The sequence below is a fragment of the Papaver somniferum genome, unplaced genomic scaffold (assembly GCF_003573695.1).
Source record: "Papaver somniferum cultivar HN1 unplaced genomic scaffold, ASM357369v1 unplaced-scaffold_18, whole genome shotgun sequence".
NCBI classification, from domain to species: domain Eukaryota; kingdom Viridiplantae; phylum Streptophyta; class Magnoliopsida; order Ranunculales; family Papaveraceae; genus Papaver; species Papaver somniferum.
This window is the reverse complement of record NW_020627707.1, coordinates 904,843-910,253: the sequence shown is the minus strand read 5'-3', so window position 1 is coordinate 910,253 and position 5,411 is coordinate 904,843.

Genomic DNA, 5,411 nt, shown 5'->3' with positions numbered 1-5,411 from the left:
AACTGTGGCATATCCTCGTCATCATCCTCGTCACCATTCCCGTTTTTAAGAGGAATGCGATTGTGAGGTTTAACTGTTGACCTAGGTTTGTCTCTGGTAAACCGTTTACTTCTCTTTAATAAGAGATCTCTAAACTGTCTTGTGATCAAAGAGACTGACTTGTCAAGATCTTCATCTGATGAATCAGCCTCAGAAAGGTCATCCTCAGAGACATGAACACTTTTACTTTTGTCAATTAATTTAGTGTTCTTTTGTGCTTTGAAGGAAACATCCTTTCCGATTTTGGATGTATGGTCATGATCAAATATCTTTAGCTTTCCAACCAGCATGTTTCTAGAGAGAGCATCAAGGTTATTTCCTTCAATGATGGCATGCTTCTTAGAATCGTATCTAGATGGCAGTGATCTGAGAATTTTCATCACAATGTCCTTTTCAGGAATAGTCTTACCCAATGCAAAGGATGAATTAACAATTTCAGACACTTTGTGATTAAACTCATCAAATGAATCTTCATCTTCCATACAAAGTTTTTCCTAATCGGAATTAAGGTTTTGAAGCCTAGATTCATTTTCACTGGTATTCCCTTCGAAAACGGTTTCTAACAACCACACCCAACAATTCGTTTGGAAATCTGAGAGGACTTACTCCAATATACTTTCTAGAGAATCAACTAGACAATCAGTCTCAATATAAAGTAAAGTATATTAAAGAGTCTAATATTTCTATATCTAAATTCAATCCGCAATCATCAAATAGAAATATGCGATCCCGATTGAATATAAGAGGAGTTAATTGAAGGGTATCAAAGACCAATGTTCAAGTGTCAATCAATGTAAATCAACAACCAAAGGTTGGATATATTCTAATTGATTGATCTTAACGCACAACCTGTGATATTTCAATTATATAACAAAATATAATGGGGAAAATAAATAACACATACACCAAAATTTTGTTAACGAGGAAACTGCAAATGCAGAAAAACCCCGGTCCCTAGTCCAGATTGAACACCACACTGTATTAAGCCACTATAGACTCTAGCCTACTACCAATTAACTTCCAACTGGACTGTAGTTGAACCCTTATCAATCTCACAATGATTCAAGGTATAGTTGCATTTCTTACGTCTCTGATCCCAGCAGGATACTACGCACTTGATTCCCTTAGTTGATCTCACCCACAACCAAGAGTTGCTACGACCCAAAGTCGAAGACTTGATAAACAAATCTGTCTCACACAGAAAAGTCTATAGATTGAATAAATTTGTCTCCCATAGAAATACCCAAGAGTTTTTGTTCCGTCTTTTAATAAACCAAGGTAAAAAGGAACCAAAAACGGACTTATATTCCCGAAAAACAACCTTGTATTATCAATCACCTCACAATAATCTTAACCGACTAGCGAAAAAAGATATTGTGGAATCACAAACGATGAGACGAAGATGTTTGTGATTACTTTTATCTTGCCTATCGGAGAAATTAATCTCGAGTCAATTATTCCAATTGTATTCAATACGATAGAATCGGGCAAGATCAGAACACATAACTACAAAGAAAATAGTTGGGTCTGGCTTCAAAATCCCAATGAAGTCTTTGAAGTCGTTAACCTACAGGATCTCGATATAGGAACCTAAGGTTAAAGGAGAATCGACTCTATTTATGCAACTAGTAACACACAGGAGGTATGGGGATTAGGTTTTCCAGTTGCTAGAGTTCTCCTTTATATAGTTTTTAAATCAGGATTTACAATCCAAGTTACCTTGGTAACAAAGCATTCAATATTCACCGTTAGATGAAAAATTTGATTCAACCATTAGATCGAACTTAGTTTGTTACACACAAATGAAATGTACCCTCATTTGCGTTTATGTAACCGTACCTAAACGTGTACACCATGTTGTTTCACAGATAGTTAACCGAGGTTAGCCATATGATTACTCTCATACCAACCTTATTCATCTTAACCATAACTAGTTCAAATGACTCAATGAAACTAGTTAAAGAATTGTTCAATTGCTATATTCTCATAGAATTATACAAGAACATAATTGAAGCAAAATCGGTTTGATTTACTCGAATAAATCATGAACATTATAGCCACGGTTTGCAAATATTGCATTTTCTATTATATAAATGTCTATGTTCATGTTTAAAACCAATTTTAGAACTTTAATCTTCAAGTATGCAAACGGGTACGCATACTTGAAATACCCGGACTAAGATTGAGTTACGCCAGTACGCAAACAGGTACGCAAACTTCAAATCCCAACATAAATTCCCGGACATGAACCTGTACGCCAGTACGCAAACGGGTACGCATACTTAGGTTCCCGGATTTCTCAAACCAACAGGTACACTAAAGGGTGTGCATACTATGGTTCCCGGACATAGATTACATATGTGCAAGAGTGCACAACATGACATATCCAATAATGGTTAAGTATTCTAAACTCTTATTTCAATCATTGAAACTTTCTTAGAGGATGACAATAGCCGTTTTCACATACTATTATCATCAAAGCAATTTTCAAGTTATTGAAATAATCATTACGAAACATTCCAAGACAACAACAAATGATTGTACCACACAAACCATGTAAGATGTTACTCGGAAATTTTCACATGATATAAGATGAACTTGGTTGAAGCAAAAGCTTGCCAACACATATTTCGAGAAATATGTAAGAGAGTTAAACTCATCTTGAAATCTCAAATGTGTATATAGAAAACTATATCGTAATACGACTTATTTCTCAATATAGGAGATATAGTATAAATAGACTTTCCAAGTGATAGATGAGTTTAAGTCTCCACATACCTTTTGTCGATGAAGTTTCACAAGCTCCCCTTAGTAGTATTTCGTCTTCAAATGATGAATGTCGTGAAAACTAAGATCAACTACACAATATATGTCCTAGTCCGAGACATCTATAAATAGGCTAGAAATCAATACTTATAGTTTTGATCACTAACATTGACAAACATGCTTGAGATATCAACGCATGCGAGTTCGACCGAGTAGTGCTCTAACACTTAGCAAATACTACATGAGTAGTAACATATATCCTGTGAGTATGTAATCCATACATCTGTATCCCTTGTGATGAATATTATATCCCAGTAATACACAAGAGGCCGATTTTGTACTAAGATTATCTTTCCTATAAGCTACTAGGTTTGGATAACATAAACACCCATACACTCTAGGAACTGAATAATCTGGTTTAGATTTATAAAAAACTTCATAAGGAGACTTGTAGGCAAGAATCTTACTTGGAAGTCTATTTATAAGAAAAACAGCTGCTAAGGATGAGTCAAACCAGAACTTCTTAGGAAGAGAAGCATGAAAAGATAAAGTATTTCCCATTTCTGTGACATGTTTATGTTTTCTTTCTGCCGAACCATTTTGTTGATGAAGATGAGGAGATGAAATTATCAAAGCAACACCACTTGAATCAAGTAATTCTCTGAAATAACCTTTAATAAGCTAAAGAGCACCATCACACTGAAAATGTTTTATCTTGACATCAAAAAGATTCTCAACAAGAGACTTGAACAACTTAAAGCAATGAACACTGTCTGATTTATGCTTCATTGGATAAATCCATGAAAATTTTGTACAATCATCAATAAAGAGAATATAGTACTTGTATCCCAAATGAGATTGTACAGGGGCAGGGCCCCAAATATCACAGTGAACTAACATAAAAGGTAAACTAGAAATACTACCAGTAGCATGAAAAGGGCGACATTTATTCTTAGCTAACTGACATGACTCACAGACAGAAGAAGTACATTTTGCTGATATCTTGATGTCAGTATCCATATCAAGTTTATGAAGAAACTTCTATGCAGGATGTCCTAGCCTTGAATGCCATAGAGAAGAAGAGGCTACCAAAGTTGAGAAAGCAGTACTATGAAGTGAAGCAGCAGAAGATTGTGGAGCAGCATTGTGTGAACTAGAGTGACCAGATAGTATTGGATATAGTACATCCTTCATCCTCCCTCTAGCAAGAATAAGATTACTCTTTAATGACTTTATTTCATACCCCCAAGGATAGAACAGAAACACACAGTTATTTTCCTTAGTAAACTGAGCTACATACATTAAATTGTGTTGCAAATGAGGAACATAAAGAACTTTGTGAAGATTAAAATGGTTGGATGAAGTAGATAATGTAGAAGAGCCTGTTAATGAGATGGTAATTAACTTACCATCCCCAACCATGACTTATTCTGGGCCGGAATGAGGAGTAGGATTTTGTGGAATTGATGCATCATTGGTCATATGGCTAGATGCTCCTGAGTCAGGAATCCAAATTGGTCCTGAGTTACTATGACTCCAATAACCTCCACTTTCATAAGAAGTGTCGGAGGGAAACTGAACATTAAAACCAAACTCTTGTGAACTCCAAGAAGAAGTAGAACTACTTCCTGCATTGATATCAAGACCAAGAAATGCTCTTTGTGGTGGTGCAACACTATTTCTAGAAGCAGAATAGTGAAATCTGCAACGATTTTCCCAATGACCATCCTTGTGACATATCTGACAGGGTATATCTCTCTAATAATCAATAACTTGCTTCTGTAAAGGATTAAAAGCAGTTTTTCTAAAACTAGGTGGATATGAAGGATGATTAGCTGGAGCAGATGAAGATGATGGTGCTGACATAGGTGTATATGAAAACATAGGTTTTAGAAAATTTGTGGTAGAATTATGAGATGAAGATTGTTTTTTAACAAAGAATGCATAATTTGTGGGATCTGTGATTAGGGAAGATATGAATCTGAATCCGGTTCCTTCAAAAAAAATTCATGACTTATAAGACGAGATCGAAGCTCAGAAAAGGACAATGGAGGTTCCCTATTTTGGACACTAACCACAAAGTGAATGAATTCTTTACCAAGACCACTAAGAGTGTACATTACCAGATCAGAATCTTGAACTGGTTCACCAATTTCTGCAAGCGAGTCAGCAATTGTTTTAATTTGATGAAGAAATTCATAAATTGTTGAAGATCCTTTCTTGATAGAATGAAGCTGATATCGCAACATTGACTTCCTAGCAAGAAATTGATCACTGAATAGTTTAGCCAGATGCAACCACTTTTCCCTTGTTGTTTGTTTACCAAGTAGTTCTGAAAAGAAAGATCGATCAACAGTTGCATTGATACAAGATCCTACGAATTTGTCAATCTTCAACCATTCAAGATAGTTTGGATTAGGTAGATGTATGTTGTTAATCACCACCGTCGGTAACTCAGGATGAACAGATCCATCAACAAAACGATAAAGGTTTGTACAGATAAGAATGGAAGAGATTTGATCTTTCCAAACTAAGTAATTTGATCCATCTAACTTTCCAGAAACGAAATTGGAGATATTTTGAAAAGGAATTGTAAATCGACCATG